This window comes from Podarcis pityusensis (assembly GCF_964106645.2).
Source record: "Podarcis pityusensis genome assembly, chromosome: 3".
Taxonomy (NCBI): domain Eukaryota; kingdom Metazoa; phylum Chordata; class Lepidosauria; order Squamata; family Lacertidae; genus Podarcis; species Podarcis pityusensis.
Window position 1 is genome coordinate 112409184 of NC_138026.1, and position 18654 is coordinate 112427837.

Genomic DNA, 18654 nt, shown 5'->3' on the forward strand with positions numbered 1-18654 from the left:
GCCTGGTTAGGCTAGGGTGACAGGGAACAGAGAGCCGCTGTTGCATTAACCAGATCTCACAATACATTGGGCTTATCTGCATACAAGTGGGACAAGTTCATTTGTCTCTTTAGCTCAGGACCACAAGGAGGGAGAAGAGTCTGCTCTGAAAACCAAATTGAACTTGGAGTTATGACATTTGCGTGCTGGCGAATATTTCACTGTGTGTGTTTATGAAAGCTTATAAACTGCTTAATCAACAAAAAAACCTCACCATTAATTAATATACCTTTTAATGCCAAAATAGGTTTCTAAGCAGTTTACAAGGTATAAAAACCAACTGTGCAGACATTAAAATATAAATATCCCGTAATTAAAATTTGCAATGAAACAATCCCATTAAACCAGCAGATTATCAACAAAATGCAGATAAAAACTGCCACTCTCAAAACACAAGTGTACATAATTAAGGTTGTGTCTTCTTCTCTGGCAATCATCTTCTCGGAGATACCATTGATGAACTCTTTCAAGGAGCTGGAGATGGCATTTATAAGTGGTCCATGTTTCACAAACACTGTCACTATTCCCTCTTGCTCTGTCCCCCTCTGGACTCAACCTGCACAACCACCTCCAGAGGGGGAAGGCCAGTAGTAGATGTTGCTCTATCTCCTCACTCATTATCTTTCATGGTGGCAGCACCTATGCTTTAGAACTCCCTGCCTATGGATATTAGGAGGGCACACTTAATATGTAAAAAAAGGTAAAGGTACCCCTGACAGTTAGGTCCAGTTGCAGATGATTCTGGGGTTGCGCGCTCATCTCGCTCTATAGGCTGAGGGAGCTGGCATTGTCCACATACAGCTTCCGGGTGATGTGGCCAGCATGACTAAGCCGCTTCTGGCGAACCAGAGCAGAACGCTGCCGTTTACCTTCCTGCTGGAGCGGTACCTATTTATCTACTTGCACTTTGACGTGCTTTTGAACTACTAGGTGGGCAGGAGCTGGGACTGAGCAACGGGAGCTCACCCCGTCGCGGGGATTCAAACTGCCAACGTTCTGATCAGCAAGCCCTAGGCTCTGTGGTTCAGACCACAGTGCCACCCACATCCCTTCCCTTAATATGTAGACACCTGCTAAAAAAAGTTTTTATTTCAGCAAGCCTATCTAAACCCATAATTTACACCATGATCCCAACCATGTCTTCCTATTGAATTTAGCGGGGCTTGCTCCCAGGTAAGTGGGGTTAGGACTGCAAACTTAATTATAAATGCGATCTCCAACTCCTCAAAAGATTCCATCAATGGTATCTCAAAAAATTTTTACACAGCGCTTGGGAAGACAGGTGAACTAATGCCAGTGTACTGGAAGAAGCAAAGATCACCAGTGTCAAAGCAATGATTCTTCAACATCAACTTTGTTGGACTGGTCATGTTGTGCAGATGCCTGATTACTGTCTTCCAAAGCAACTACTCTATTCTGAACTTAAAAATGGAAAGCGTAATACAAAAGAGGTTTAAAGACTCTCTGAAAGCAAATCTTTAAAAAATGTAGTATAAATACCAACAATTGGGAAACACTTGCCTGCGCATGCTCCAGTTGGAGAGCAGCCTTTAACAAAAATGTCATGGGCTTTCAATACGCTCGAACTCAGGATAAAAGGGAGAAACGTGCTAAGAGGAAGGCATGTTTGGCAAACCCTCACCATGATCAACTCCCACCCGGAAACCTATATCCCCACTGTGGAGGTACGTGTGGATCCAGAATTGGCCTCCACAATCACTTATGGACTCAGTGTTAAAACTGTGTTTATGGAAGACAATCTTACTTGGCTATGAGTGACAGAAGAAGAAGGAATGACAGTGAGTTGGAGGAGGAACTCAGGGAATCTCATTCAAGGCCCATTGATGCTTCAAGTTTCATGATTATAGACACATGAGATGATCGGAGAACCCATCCTCTTATCCTTAGGTACAAATCTGTGGCAACTATAGTTCCAGGTTTCATGCAAGTAGGCCATTCCCCATCCTCAGACATCTAACCTCAATGCATTTCTGGGTAATGATTCCTTGCTGAGCTGGAGAAATACAGGTCATCAGAGCTGTCCTCTCCAAGAGCAACTCTGCCTGCAACTGAGCAAGAACCTATTCAGACAGAGGAGCCAGGACTGGACTGACAGCTTCATACGAACAGGTGGAAATCTATCAGCATCTTCTGTCCCCTGATCCCTGCTCTGCTGGTAGCCACAATACCAAGACAGACTATCTAAAGTGGTTGCACTGATGCACATCAGAGAACAGAGCAGGTGCTCTCTCCTACTGGCAGCTATCATGGAGGTGCAGAGAATCTAGGCATCTAGACTCCACTGCAAGATTCCTTGAGGAGCTGTGGCACTTCAGAATTGGCAACATCCTTCGGTGGCCCTGTGCCAAGCTGACCTCAACTATTTCGTGTCAAGTGGTATTCGTTTAACCTCAGGTGCCTCATCTGCATGCATTTAAAACATCAGAAACAAGATTAAAGATGCTGCAGATAATCTCCATCTTCTTTCCCTCCAAAATTCATGATCCATCTGTTCCTTTTTGGCATCTACCTTGACCAGTTGCCTCATTACAAATGCTAATGAGAAGCAAGAGAATTATTTGGAGGAGTCAGAAGGTATGTCCTCCTCCCCTTGCCAGCCATTTCATAACTCATTCCAGCATTGCCAAAGAGAATATTCCTAAAATGGAAAGCAGGAATATTTCGCTCTGGTCCCCAGTTTCCTAAGAGAGGGGAAATCCAGTGGAGGGCTGTCCACACATACTTTGGATGGGAGCACTGGAGATTTTTGGAATCTTTATGATATTTATTTTGTTCATAAATTTACAAGCAGTGCATTGTGGAAGCAAATGAGACTCTCCCAAGCATAGCTGTCAACGTTTCCCATTTTTTAAGGGAAATTCCCTTATTCCGAATAGGATTCCTCACAAGAAAAGGGAAAAGTTGACAGCTATGCTTCCAAGTGAGTTGTATTTTTTTTTTTGAAAAATATTTATTGGGGTTTACAATAAAAGTGAACATAATGAACAGTATAACAAATCTTAACATAATTTCACATTTTCTTTGGACTTCCTCACATCTCCCGCTCCCACTTTCATCATTATAACTTTTTACCAGCAATTTATTATCTTATTTGCATTCTTATATCTCATTTATGTCTTTATAATCTTATAATTCTCAATAAAGTTTATATTTTCTCAATCTCACTTATTATCTTAAATCATCTAGGTTAGTGGTGCTCCATTATTTATGATCTAGCATCCTGCTTAACATTCACTCAGATTACAATGCTTTTGTAAATAATTCTAAAATTTCTTCCAATCCTCCTCCATCTTCTCTTCTCCCAGGTCACGAATTCTGCCGGTCATCTCGGCCAGTTCCATATAATCTATCAGTTGCATCTGCCATTCTTCCAGTGTGGGTAGATCTTGAGTTTTCCAGTGCTTTGCGAGAAGTATCCTTGCTGCTGTTGTTGCATACATAAAAAATGTCCGGTCCTTCTTTACCACCCCTTGGCCGACAATACCCAAAAGAAAGGCCTCTGGTTTCTTGGTGAAGGTATACTTAAATACCTTTTTCAGTTCATTATAAATCATTTCCCAGAACGCCTTCACTTTAGGGCAAGTCCACCAGAGGTGGAAAAATGTTCCTTCACACTCTTTACATTTCCAGCACTTATTATCAGACAGGTGGTAAATTTTTGCAAGTTTGACTGGGGTCATATACCATCTATATATCATTTTCATTACATTTTCTTTCAAAGCATTGCATGCAGTAAATTTCAATCCGGTACTCCACAACCTTTCCCAGTCCTCAAACATAATATTATACCCAATGTCCTGTGCCCACCTTATCATAGCCGATTTGAACATTTCTTCTTGTGTATTCCATTTTAACAGCAAGTTATACATCCTTGAAAGTACCTTAGTCTTTGGTTCTAACAATTCTGTTTCTAGTTTCGATTTCTCCACCTGGAACCCTAATTTCTTGTCATTTTTAAAGACTTCTTTAATCTGAGCGTAATGTAACCAGTCTCGCACTTTATCCTTCATTTTCTCCAAACTCTGCAGTTTCCAATTGTCTCCATCTTTTTCTAGTATTTCCCAATATTTAGGCCATTTAGCCTCCATATTGGGTCTTTTTCGGGCCTTAGCTTCCAAAGGTGAAAGCCACCTTGGAGTTTTATTTTCCAGCAAGTCTTTATATTTTAACCAGACATTAAACAGTGATTTTCTGACAATATGGTTCTTAAAGGCCTTATTTGCTTTAACCTTGTCATACCATAAATATGCATGCCATCCAAAAGCATTGTTAAACCCTTCCAAATCCAACACGTCAGTGTCTTCAAGAAGTAGCCAGTCTTTTAGCCAGCAGAACGCTGTGGCCTCATAATACAACTTTAGATCTGGCAGGGCAAAGCCCCCTCTTTCTTTCGCATCAGTTAATATCTTAAACTTAATTCTGCTTCCAAGTGAGTTGTATGGATGCTGGTCCTGTCTTTGACTCCCAGACCACCATTGCTGCAGCATCCCAAGGTTGCGGTCCAAACCCCTGAGTCTAAATTTTGCAAATGCAAACTGCAAAACTCAGCCTCTTCCAAGTGACTGGGGGATGTCAGGTTCCTACTTTTTGATGAGTATTGTGTTTCAAAGCTGGAGAGATGCCGGTAGTTCCCACTGATGAAACAGGGATAGATCATTTTTGGGCTGTGAACCAGTTACTAGCATAATAAAGCATGGCCACTGCAGCAATATTGTCATGGGTCATGCTTTGTTGTTTAGTCATTTAGTCGTGTCCAACTCTTCGTGACCCCATGGACCAGAGCACGCCAGGCACTTCTGTCTTCCACTGCCTCCCGCAGTTTAGTCAAACTCATGCTGGTAGCTTCGAGAATACTATCCAACCATCTCGTCCTCCATCATCCCCTTCTCCTTGTGCCCTCCATCTTTCCCAACATCAGGGTCTTTTCCAGGGAGTCTTCTCTTCTCATGAGGTGGCCAAGGTATTGGAATCTCAGCTTCAGGATCTGTCCTTCCAGTGAGCACTCAGGGCTGATTTCCTTCAGAATGGATAGGTTTGATCTTCTTGCAGTCCATGGGACTCTCAAGAGACTCCTCCAGCACCATAATTCAAAAGCATTAATTCTTCGGTGATCAGCCTTCTTTATGGTCCAGCTCTCACTTCCATACATCACTACTGGGAAAACCATAGCTTTAACTATACGGACCTTTGTTGGCAAGGTGATGTCTCTGCTTTTTAAGATGCTGTCTAGGTTTGTCATTGCTTTTCTCCCAAGAAGCAGGCGTCTTTTAATTTCGTGGCTGCTGTCACCATCTGCAGTGATCATGGAGCCCAAGAAAGTAAAATCTCTCACTGCCTCCATTTCTTCCCCTTCTATTTGCCAGGAGGTGATGGTACCAGTGGCCAGATGGGCCATGCTAGTTGGTTGCATTAAATGAGGAGATAAGCTTTCCTTTTGTAGGTTTTTGGGGAAATCACATATTTTCTTTTTTTTTTCAACTTCTTTTTATTCATTTTCTATTACCACACAACAACAAAAAGTGAAAAAGAAGAATAGCAAAACACATACCAAAGAAAAAAGAAAACATCAACCAGAACACAACACCTAAACCAACCAAAAAACAAACATTAATTTACAACAAATAACGATTGACTTCCCTCCATCTCGGTTTTGGGTTATGTGAATATTAAATCCATTCTGCAGTTTTTCATTTTATAGCGTCTACACATCACAAGAGTTATATTGTACCTACTGGGGAAATCACATATTTTCTTTACAGCCATAATTGGACTAAGTTTCCTCACCCTGCAACTATTAGGAGGAAATATGTATGGGAAAACCTGCTTGCTCATTTCATGCTCATGAGATTGTGAGCTGTTCTGCCAGAGGAGCTTTCCATGTTATTCCGTGTCCAGGGCTTAGGAAGAATATTAAGTGCTTAATGAACAATGGGCATAAAACTTTGTTTAACTACAAAGAACAATCAGCCCAGCCTTTCAGGCTTCCCTTGTGCAGAGAGCTTTCTTTAAGAGACATTTGCATTTGGTTCAGAGGGATGCTTGCTTTGAGTGGCTGTATCTCTCAGAGAGCGTGCCAGAAATTTAATAAACTAGCAATAAAGCCTCTCTTCTCAAGCAAGTGGAAGTTCTGCTGCAATGCCATCAATATTGTGATCTGACATATCTGAGAAAAGCATGGGGATGGGGAAAATATGATTTCAGTGGGTGCCCAGGGAAAACATCGTTCAGTGCTGTAGAATTGTGATTTATTAGCAGTCCAGGGAATCAAGGTAACGTATTCTCCCAAATGACTGGCCTTCCTCAGTTTTGAAACCGAAGCTAGAAATAGCAGCAATTTAGCTTATTAGCCTCTTTGTGCATGGCACCTCTTCCCATCAGTGAACTAGTTGTAACTAGCCATTTCAATGCATGGGGCGATCTGTTGATCCTGCAATCCCTTTTTCAAGAACCATAATAACAGAATCATAGAGTTGGAAGGGTCTCCGAGGGTCATATAGGCAACCCCCTGCAATGCAGGAATCTCAGCTAAAGCATCCCTGAGAGACGGCCATCCAACATCTGCTTAAAAAACATTCAAGGAAGGAGAGTTCACAACCTCACATGGGAGTCAGTTCCACTGTCGAAAAGTTCTTCTTGATGTTTAGTTGGAATCTCTTTTCTTGTAACTTGAATCCATTAGTTCAGGTTTTAGCCTCTGGAGCAGGAGAAAACAAGGTTGTTCTAACCTCCATGAGACAGCCCTTGAGAAATTTGAAGATGGCTATCATATCTCCTCTCGGTCTCCTCTTCCCCAGGCTAAACGTACTCAGCTCCTTCAATTGTTCCTCCTAAGGTTTGGTTTCCAGATCCTTGATCTTCTTGGTCACCCTTCTCTGCACACATTCCAGCTTGTCAACATCCTTCTTAAATGGTGGTACCCAGAACTGGACGCAGGATTCCAGGTGTGGTCTGACCAAGGCAGAATAGAGTGGCACTACACTATACTTCTGTTGATGCAGCCTAGAATAGCATTAGTTTTTGTTTTGCTTTGCTTTGCTTCTGCATCTCACTGTTGCCTCATGTTAAGCATGTGTCAACCTTTGTTACCTTTGACTCATTGCCCTCTCTCTACCCAACCCACCATGTGGATGTGAGGGTAAAAGGGAAGTCAAACAATGTTTGGAGGATAAGGTGACTGGTCATGATGCCTTTACAGTCAAAAGCAGTATACTTCTGAACACCAATTGCTGGAAACCACAGAAGGGGGACACAGGTGGCACTGTGGGTTAAACCACAGAGCCTAGGGCTTGCCAATCAGAAGGTAGGCAGTTCGAATCCCCGCGGCGGGGTGAGCTCTCATTTTTTGGTCCCAGCTCCTGCCAACCTAGCAGTTCGAAAGCACATCAAAGTGCAAGTAGATAAATAGGTACCGCTCTGGCGGGAAGGTAAATGGCATTTCTGTACGCTGCTCTGGTTTGCCAGAAGCGGCTTAGTTATGCTGGCCACATGACCCGGAAGCTGTACGCTGGCTCCCTCGGCCAGTAAAGTGAGATGAGCACTGCAACTCCAGAGTCATCTGCGACTGGACCTAATGATCAGGGGTCCCTTTACCTTTACAGGAGGGGATATTGCTCTTGTGCTCAGGTCCTGGCATCTGGTTGGCCACTGTGAGAATAGGATGCTTGACTAGAAAGGCCATTGGGACAATGGAAAATAGATTTTCCATGCCCTAAACGTGACCAAGCGATTGATATTGAGGAATTGGAAAAATAAAGATAGGATGCCCTTCAATCAATGGACTGACAATATGACATCACTGGCAATTGATGAATGAACTGCTTACGGGAGCAGACTCTGTATGGATAAATGCTATAACATTTGGAATGAGCTTATACAAACTATAGTAGGCTTTTAACATTTACATAAGCACTAGAACAAGAAGACTATACCAATTTATACAAGAATGTATGGGAATATCGTATATTGCTCTGTCTTATTTTGCATATTTTTGCTTTTATAGGTATCTTTGTTGTTGTTTTTCTCCCTCTCACTTTTCCTTCTTTTTTTCTGAATCACTTTATTTATTTTAACTGAAATCACCTTAATAAAATATAAATATTGGATAGGCCATGGGCCTGATCCCGCAAACTCTTCTGACCATGTACTCCTGGGGGGGGGGGGAGAATAAATTTCGCACACACAACTATGGAGTTCTTACCTGGAGAATAAAGACAATGACAGCCATTGGCCATCGAGATGTGAATCCCAGCACCAGCCCACGGGCCTGAATTCCATGCTGGGTACTGAATTTCCCCCAGGAATACTAAGTGCCAATTGCAGGAGCCTAATTGGTTCCATCCTCCAAAGTTTGCATTTGAAAGCAAAGCAATCTTCCCTCCACCTCTCTTCAACACACACACTGTGCCCTCCTGCAGGAGATTCCCAGGGGCATTAGAAGAACTATTTGCAATGCACAAAGTGTACAGGAGCCAGCTTGCTGGCAGGTGTTCAGCTGAGCGGTGCACTTCCACTTTTAAAGTTGGAAAAGAAAGGGAACAAACAAGAAAGAAGCCCTTTGCGCATCTTGAGATATAATGTGCAAATTCTAGTGGTCCCTTTCTAAACATTCTTCTTCTTTCTTCTTCTTTGGAGATCCCTTGTAGCAGAGTAAGATTGTCTTCCATGAACATGGTCTTAACAGTGAGTCTGCAAGTGACTGTGGAGGCCAATTCTGGGTCCACACATCCTTCCACAGTGGGGACATTGGTTTCCGGGTGAGAGTTGATCATGGTGAGGGTTTGCCAAGCATGCCTTCCTTTTAGCACGTTTCTCCCTTTTGTCCTGAGTTCGAGTGTCTTCAAAACCCCTGACACCTTTACCAAAGGCTGCTCTCCAATTGGAGCACTCACAGGCAAGTGTTTCCCAGTTGTTGTTTCCATTTTTTATTTTTTTTTAGATTTGCCTGGTGTTTATAGATTGTTGGTGTTTATACTACATTTTTTAAGATTTGTCTTGAGACAGTCTTTAAACCTCTTTTGTTGACCACCAGCATTACGCTTTCCATTTTTAAGTTCAGAATAGAGTACAGTCATACCTCGGGTTGAAGTAGCTTCGGGATGAGTATTTTTGGCTTGCGCTCTGCAGCGACCCGGAAGTAACAGAGTGCGTTACTTCCGAGTTTTGCCACTCGCGCATGTGCAGATGCTCACAATGACATCACGCGCATGTGCGGACTTGGCTTGTGTTCACTTCAGGATGGGAACGGGGCTCCGGAACGGATCCTGTTCACATCCAGAGGTACCACTGTAGTTGCTTTGGAAGACGATAACCAGGCATCTGCCCAACATGAGCAGTCCAGTGAATCTGATGTTGAAGAATCATTTCTTCAACACTGGTGATCTTTGCTTCTTCCAGTACACTGACATTAATTCACCTGTCTTCCCAAGTGATGTGTAATTTTCTTTGGAGTAACCGTTGATGGAATCTTTTGAGGAGTCGGTGATGGCATTTATAAGTGGTCCATGTTTCACAAGCATCTCAATGTTCACAACCCCCCAGCCTACACACCTACCTTCCTTCAGTATCTCCCATTATTTGGGTGTTTCTTTTTCAAGGACCTTCCCAAATGTTAAAAATCAAGGGAGATCAGGATTTGGATTAGCCCTAAGAAATGTTGCACCCTCTTCCAAGGCACAGCACAAACACATAGGAAACCCACTCTAAAGACGCAAAGAAGAAATTGCAGTTTGCAGCTGTTTCTGGAGAAGTAGCCATGCACTCTTCAATTCCATCACTCAGGAATCGAATTGAACTGAAACACAGGATTTTCAGCACATTGAATATTTGTTAATATTGCCAATTACCAATGACAGGATGCCTGTACCAGCAATACCTGTTTGGTGAATTACCACTGTTAAGTAATTTTCACTGCCTGTAATTTTCTGCATTTTATTTCCCTCTGATTTTGTTTTTTTCCTTCCCCAAACCATGCCTTTACATCTGATATGGTGAATTGTAGATTACAGAAGCTCATGCCATAATAAATTGGTTTGTCTTTAAAGTGCCCCAAGATGCTTTGTTGTTTTCAGCATACAGCCAGACGCTGGCGTGTTTTTTCTTGAGTCATTTCCATTTTTCCTCCCCAGCCTTCCTTTCCTCTTTTTTTCCCTGAGACATGCTGACGGTAGCATTTCTTGACATTTCAATGTCATATTGATGGCTGGAAGATTAAAGACTAGTTTGTATTGCTGGCAAATACAGACCTATGAAAACATCAGAGATATTATATTACAGGATGCAAACATTTAAGTGGGTTTTACAGTAGTGTACCTTCTCCTCTGACACGGCGATCCGCTGACAAGAGCACTTTTCAATTTTCAACAACATTTGAATGGCTGGGGGATAAATATCGGTTTGCATCACTGGCAAATATGGGCGTATTTTGAATATATCATTGGGGAGGGGGAAATGTAGTCTCAGGGTATGCACATAAAATGGTGCAGAACTTGAAGTATGCCACAAACAGTCTTCAACCTTGTGCGTTCCAGATGCTTCGGTCTACAATTCTGTGCTGGCTGTGGGTGATGGAAGCTGTTGGCATGACTGTGGGGTCAGACATACCTTCTTCAGAGGGTAATGTTGAGGAATTTGAGTCAGAGGGGCAATTGCACCTGGGGCTAGCGAGGTTTTCCAGCAGGGGGCTGGTCCACTGTCCCTCAGACCTTGTGGGGGGCCGGACTATATTTTGAAGAAAAAAAAAATGAACGAATTCCTATGCCCCACAAATAACCCAGAGATGCATTTTAAATAAAAGCAGTGTAAAAACACACTGATTCCCGGACTGTCCGCAGGCAGGATTTAGAAGGCTACTGGGCCAGACCCATGGGCTAGACCCAGAAGTTATCTCTGGTGAGTGCCCCCTGACTCACAGAGGATGTTGAATTGCTCAGAGGACTCCATCACAGTATCCAACCACACACAACCAAAGCCTATTCAGGTCTGTCAGAGTCAAAGATTGCTTGAAGTGGCACCTTTCAGCAAAGGCAGAGTTTTCTTTTTTTAATATATAAATGATTTTTATTGGTTTTACATATAATCACATTACGTAACATCGTACCCTTTTATTTTATCTCTTCAGCTCGACTGAGCCTAACGACTTCCCTCCCTCCCGTCTGATGGTTTACAAAATTAAACTTTACATCTTTACATTTCGCTTCGTTTCCTATCCTTGTTATATCATTACCTAAAATATTACATTACTCAACCTGAAGAGGTAGCAATTTCACCTTACAAATCTTCAGATAACCCTGCTGCTGATGTTAATTGCTTACAGTTGTCTTTCAGATATAATATAAATTTGTCCCAGTCCTTTTGGAATGCTTGTTCTCGCTGGTTCTGCATTCTTCCCGTCAGTTTCGCCAGTTCTGCAAAGTCCATCAGCTTCACCTGACCCTCTTCTTTTGTTGGTAACTCCTGTTGTTTTCATCTTTGGGCTAACAAAATTCTTGCCGCAGTTGTTGCATATAAGAATTTTTTTTTTAATCTTGTCTCCGTATTTCTCTACTCACTATACCCATTAAAAAAGCTTCTTCTTTTTTTCAACAAAAGTGGTTTTAAACATTTTCTTTAACTTATTATATATCATTTCCCAGAAAGCTTTCCCTCTTTACATGTCTACCACATATGGTCAAAAGTATCTTCCTTTTCCTTACATTTCCAACATTCATTTTTTGTTCTGTACATTTTGGCTAGCTTAACTGGTGTTAAAAGGTAAAGGTAAAGGGACCCCTGACCATTAGGTCCAGTCGTGACCGACTCTGGGGTTGCGGCGCTCATCTCGCTTTATTGGCTGAGGGAGCCGGCGTACAGCTTCTGGGTCATGTGGCCAGCATGACTAAGCCGCTTCTGGCGAACCAGAGCAGTGCACGGAAACGCTGTTTACCTTCCCGCTGGAGCGGCACCTATTTATCTACTTGCATTTTGACGTGCTTTTGAACTGCTAGGTTGGAGGAGCAGGGACCAAGCAACCTTCTGATTAGCAAGTTCTAGGCTCTGTGGTTTAACCCACAGCGCCACCCGTGTCCCTTAACTGGTGTTAAATACCACCTATACATTATTTTCATAAATTATTTTCATAAATTTTTCTTTAAGCGTACTGCATGTTGTAAAGTTAATACCTTCATTCCATAACCTTTCCCATTCTTCTAATTGTATATTATGTCCAATATATTTAGCCCAACATACCATTACTAATTTCACCTCCATTCCAATAATAGTGAAGGCAGAGTTTTCTTTTTTAAAAAAATATAATTTTTATTAACAGGCCAATCAAATCACATTAATTCCAAATCACATTAAATCCAAATTATACAGCCGGATTTTTAAAATTTTTGTTGGGGGTACCCATACTTCAAGTTCCGAAAGGGTTCAAAACATCACTCTTGCTGCTGCCTTGATCAAACAGTTCTATCCAGTTCTGTCCAGATAGTCTTTTTGTTATTTTCTTCATCTTCTTGTTGTTATCATATATTCCTTTCTTTGTGGTCTCTGATAATCTTCACAAGCGGGTGAAAGACAAACATCTCCTGTGTGGGTTTTACACTCTCCAAAAATCATATCACATAAAGGACAGACACCATTTCCACACCTCCATTAAAAACATTCCCACTGTCTGTCCATTGATTCACAAGCTTGCGAATCTATATCTCAGAGGGCTCTGCCAGGTCAAGATGGCGTTCCGATAACCATGCATTCACATTCCAATGACCCTGGTCCTCCTCCTTCTCGTCCACCTTAAGCAAGCCTGTCTTCATGAAACTCCATTTTTTAACTGCGTCATAAAACTTCCTTTCATTCCCCGGTATTTCCACCAGTCCTCTCTTCAATCAATAATTCACTCCCACACAGTTCTTAGTCTCCTGCTTGTGATTAATAATAGCAATGATTCTTCTCTCTATCTGGAGGGGAGGATTATTGGTACTCACATAAGGCAAAAAAAGAAAAGTTTTTTCCTCCCCTCCCTTTCCGTTTCACTCAACATACCAGTGTCTTGATGTTGATTCTTGACTTGATTTATTTTCACGCCCGTCGCTCCACTCACAGAGACCCCATTAATCAGCAGTCTTTACTCCTGATCTTCACTTGATGTATGTGCATTAGCTTCTTTCCAATTATATATTTCCAGTTAAATATTTCAAGCTAATGCGAACCAATGTGCTAACTGGAGACAGCGTCAGGAAGAGCCGACTTCACCGAGGGCTTCGTGCCAAGTGTCCACACCCCCTTCTTTCGAATCCGGGGGTGCATTATGGACACCGCTGGCAAGGCAGTCCCCCCCATCCCCTTGGGGGGGGCAAGGAAGGCTGCATACTTCCCATAGCAGCCTCTTAATTACCTCGTGTGGGTCGGAGAGATGTTATTGTCGGCCATCTTCCAATGCGCCCCCTGGTGCCTCCCCCGTGAAGGCAGAGTTTTCAGCTGGCGCCAAGCTTCTGCTCCTGGAGAGGGCTCAGTCTAAAGATGGCTGTTGCTGATGCAACATCAGATTTCTGCTCTGTGCCCCCCCAGAAGATAGCCCTGCCACACCTCGGCACAGAATCATTGCCGTCCAAAACATCTGGAAAGCTCCAAGTTGGAGAAGTCTGCATTATATAAAGTGAGGTGGTAAAGTATTTGGGGCTTTAAAGCCCTATACGGACCCTCGTACCTACGGGACCACCTCTCCTGGTATGTCCCACGGAGGACCTTACGGTCTTCAAACAAAAACATCTTGGAGGTCCCAGGTCACAGGGAGGTTAGGCTGGCCTCAACCAGAGCCAGGGCTTTTTCAGCTGTGGCCCCGATCTGGTGGCACTCTCTGTCACAAGAGACTAGGGCCCTGCGGGACTTGACATCTTTCCGCAGGGCCTGCAAGACAGAGCTGTTCCACTAGGCCTTCAACCAAGGCACAGCCTGACCCCCTCCTTTGGTAATCCTCATAGAACTCTAGCCCAATGGTTGCCATTAATCTGATTCTGAATTGATTTTAGAATGTATTTCAATTAATAGATTGTGATTTTATGTACACTGTGTTACTTTTACTGTTGTTAGCCGCTCTGAGCCCAGCTTTGGCTGGGGAGGGCGGGATATAAATAAATTATTATTATTTTTATTATTATTGGTTTGGGAAAATAAATGACTAAGGGACAGTACGTTAGCCGCTTTGCAGGATTCTGAATCATGTGGAGAAAACGACACACACAGGTCACAGTCACGCGAGACATTTAATGCACTGTCATGCCACCTTAAAGAGTCACGGCTTTCCCCAAGGGATTCTGGGAGCTGCAGGTTGTAGGCCAGAAAACAGGGAATTCTGGGAGTTGTAGTTTGTTAAGGCTGCTGAGAGTTGTGAGGAGGCCCCCATTCCTCCCCCCACATAACTACAATTCCCAGAGTTCCCCAGAAAGGGGCCAGGGAGGCAGCAGCTAATGCCTGTTGGCCATTGAGGTACTGCCCTCCAAGTGGGACCTCCAACTGGCTCATTCAAAGTTTCACTCTTTGGCAGGAAGGCTGCTCCTTAATACCGCCGTTGGAGGGGACTTCCCACAAAATGGCCGACAGGTGAGTGTGCTCTGACCACTGGGGATGAAGGTGGAGGAGTATGAGGGGCTGCAACTGTGGAAATGGTGAGCGGCCACTCTGGGAACATCTTCCCGGCCATTATTGTAAAACAGATGGTGATCTAGCATGGGTGGTAGAATCTGTCAGCAAGCATCTCCATTCTTAGGAACAAAACCCTCTCCTTCTCTCCCTCTCTCTTGGCATTTCAAGGAATAATCAATAAATATAATAACATTTTCAGTTCAGCATTGATAAAACGTAACCACCTGCCCAGTTGTAGCTGCTGATCTCTTTAGAAATGAGGGTAAAAGGAGAGGATTAAGGAGTATCTAGAGAACATCAAAAAGCTTCAAGTAATTGTCTTTTTTCAGGCAAAGAGAGTCAATACTAGGATGACAGTATACTGGAATCTGGCCTGTAAAGATTCCCCCCCTCCACCTTTCCATAATGTGGTAATGCTTAGTCAATAGTGACAAGATGACTCACGTTTGTAGGCCAGAAAACAAACAAAGGGAAATCAATCTTCTATTAGCCTATTTCCTTCATTGGACACATTGCATGCATTGCCAGCCTGGTTCTTCAGCAATTTAGAAATTAAAGCAACTGTGGGATACAAGAATAGCAAATTAAACCTCTGCCTCAGGACAAGCACCTTAACCTTGGGGCATTGCCGGACTTTGGCTACTTTGGGGTGGGATTCTTTACAGAGTGGCCAATTCAGGTTGCAGCGCACAGTTAAACTGTGGAACTCATCCTTGCAGGAGGTAGCGATGGCCACCAACTATTAAGCTGTGAGTGGGCATAGTTGACGACATAGAGATTTCTCCAAGTGGTTCTTTATAGTAAGCTGGAACTGAACTGAACAGCTCAGCCGGCCTGATTTTATAGGCAGCCGGCTGTCAACACTGTAACAACAACAGCCGAGGGTTTCCCACCTAAATTAACTGACGTGGACCTGAGTGAAAACTATATACAGTGGTACCTCAGGTTACATACGCTTCAGGTTACATACGCTTCAGGTTACAGACTCCGCTAACCCAGAAATAGTGCTTCAGGTTAAGAACTTTGCTTCAGGATGAGAACAGAAATCGTGCTCCGGCGGCACGGCGGCAGCAGGAGGCCCCCATTAGCTAAAGTGGTGCTTCAGGTTAAGAACAGTTTCAGGTTAAGTACGGACCTCTGGAACGAATTAAGTGCTTAACCTGAGGTACCACTGTACACAATACCCCTGGTGGCCAGGGTGAGAACTTCAATACATAACACCCCTCCCCACCAAGATAAGGCATTAGTTACAATCTAATGCCTTCCATTACATACAGCAATACCTTTATTGGTTTCTGTAAGGCACATAAGCATATCGATTCCAATATTACAAGTTCGCAGGCATAACTGTTTCACTATCAGCTATATCACCCGTAAGACTCACTATCAAATACTAATTTACCCTATTCACCATACAGCTTTACATGTGCAGTTTGTCCGATGAAAATAGTCTTTTAAATAAGCTGGGCGCTTGGAAACCCTTGCCAGACCGCCGAGGTCCAGTACCAGAGTCTGGGTGGCCGCCCGATTCTGGCTGCCACTGTGGTGTGACCAATTGTGGCGTTGAGCCCGAGTTCCCTGGCTCCTGTCGAAGGAACCGCCACAAGCGGACTCAGTGGATGGTCAGGCACGGCAGTGGTCCGAGTCCCTGGAGAGCCAGGCAGACCCATTGAAACGGCTCAGCTCCATGCCTGCAGTTTGTGAGGAAGATGTAGATGGAGCCTCGCCTTCCATTAGCGACCGCTCCTGAGCTGGGGCCACAGTTGGGGGCACAGCGGTAGTGTCCAAATCCCCAACCCTGTGCCTTAGCTGGTCTATGTAGCAGCGCCGCAAGCGTCCATTCTCGAGGGCCACCTGGTACAAATGGGGCCCCGTGACTCCCACTACCATGGCCGGCACCCAAGGAATGTCCCCCACAAGAGGGCGAGATGAATTCATGGAGGAGGGGGCTGTTGGGGGCTCCAACCCATGATGGCTATGCTCTTTGTCCATAGCTGGAGGCAGTAATACTTCTGAATAACAGTTGTGGGAAACCACAGGACATGAGAGTGCTCTTGTGCCCAGATCCTGCTCATGGCTTCCCAACATGCATCCGGTTGGCCATCGTGAAAAGGGAATGATGAATTAGATGTTCTTCCTTAGTGATCACTCGTAGCCGGATAAGATTGCCTTCCATGAATATGATCTTAACAGTGTGTTAGCAAGTGACTGTGGAGGATAATTCTCGATCTGGACATCCTTTAGTCAGATCCATCAAGGTAGTTCTTCTGTTCTTCTGTTCTATCGGCCTGGAGAAGTCCAGCATGCTCGGATCTATCCTTATGGAGTTGTTGTTGTTGTTTTAATGAAGAACTTTGTTCCTTCCACCAGGAGCTGTTTCCATGCAGGGTGTCTATACAGGAGCCTGGAATGGATCAGAAGGTAATTTTCCTCCAGGATCACATCCAAGTACAGATAGTCATCAGCTCAAATCTTTTTGTGAATTTATGCACCAGTGAGGTTTCTCTCCCTCTTGGTGACTTCGTTGCTCAGTAGCTACTACCAGAGTGAATTATGCCTGATCGCTTGATGTCATCCTTTCTGATGTTACACTTCAGGAACTCCAATTAGTACAAAATTTGAACTCTGGGAAGCTCTGGTAAGAGTCAGATCAGTATCTCACCCCCCCACACACTTGTTAGAAGCATGGGAATAGATTTGGTAAAGCACAGAAAAGGAAGGAGACGAAAGCTCTTCAGTGTCCAAGTGTTGTTGCTGTTCAGTCGTTTAGTTGTGTCTGACTCTTCGTGACCCCATGGACCAGAGCACGCCAGGCACCCCTATCTTCCACTGCCTCCCGCAGTTTGGTCAAACTCATGTTTGTAGCTTCGAGAACACTGTCCAACCATCTCATCCTCTGTCGTCCCCTTCTCCTTGTGTCCTCCATCTTTCCCAACATCAGGGTCTTTTCCAGGGAGTCTTCTCTTCTCATGAGGTGGCCAAAGTACTGGAGCCTCAGCTTCACGATCTGTCCTTCCAGTGAGCACTCAGGGCTGATTTCCTTTAGAATGGATAGGATTGATCTTACAGCAGTCCATGGGACTCTCAAGAGTCTCCTCCAGCACCAGAATTCAAAAGCATCAATTCTTCGGCGATCAGCCTTCTTTATGGTCCAGCTCTCACTTCCCTACATCACTACTGGGAAAACCATAGCTTTAACTATATGGAGCTTTGTTGGCAAGGTGATGTGTGGATCAGTTTTATAACAGTTGGACTTCCCCTAAAGAATTCTGGGAGCTGTAGTTTGGTGAGTGTGTTGAGAAGTAACTTAGAAGCCCCTCGCCCTGTCGCAGAATGGGACATTTGGAGCTCTTTAGCAGTCATGCCTCTTCTCAAAGAATCCTACGAACTGTAGTCTACCCCTCACAGTGCTACAATTCCCAGCACAGGTCCCAGGATTCTTTGGGGGAAGCCAGGCACTTTCAAATGTGTAGACATGACCCAAATTTATCAAGGTTTCCAGGATGGAGGAAATAACATTTAAACTAGTTGGGGTGTGTGACATCCTAAGTCTTACCTGGATTGAACCTGGAACCATTTGCAAGCAAAGAACTGATTCGTTGGTTGCTTGCATTTGTAGCCTGCCTTTCATCCAAGGAGTTCATGATGCTCTCGCTCCCATTTTACCCTAACAATAACCTTGTGAGGTAGATTAGGTGATGTAATAGAGGCTAGCCCAAAGTTTCCAACTGAGGTTCATGACTGAGTGGGGACTTGAATCTGGATCTCTGCAGCCCCAAAACCAAAAAATATAATCCAGAAACAATGGAAATGTTTAAATGATTATTTATGTAGACAAGGATTAAGTGTAAGGTATTGGCTGCGTTTAGAATAGATTTATGAAAGATTTAGAAAACTTATTGATTAGAATATTTGTATGAGATTGTATGGGAAAAATACGGAATGACAGATACAAATTTGCTTAAAATGTATATA

At 43.7% G+C, this 18654-nt stretch overlaps 1 long non-coding RNA gene across 1 annotated transcript; it reads right to left on the reverse strand.

The window, feature by feature from the left end:
- Positions 1 to 10034: 10034 nt before the first annotated feature.
- LOC308474754 lies at positions 10035 to 18330 on the reverse strand. Its single transcript, XR_013984929.1, has 3 exons — positions 18236 to 18330; positions 15124 to 15240; positions 10035 to 10301 (listed from the first exon to the last, which is right to left on the reverse strand). It is a non-coding gene; the product is annotated as an uncharacterized lncRNA (long non-coding RNA).
- Positions 18331 to 18654: the final 324 nt, after the last annotated feature.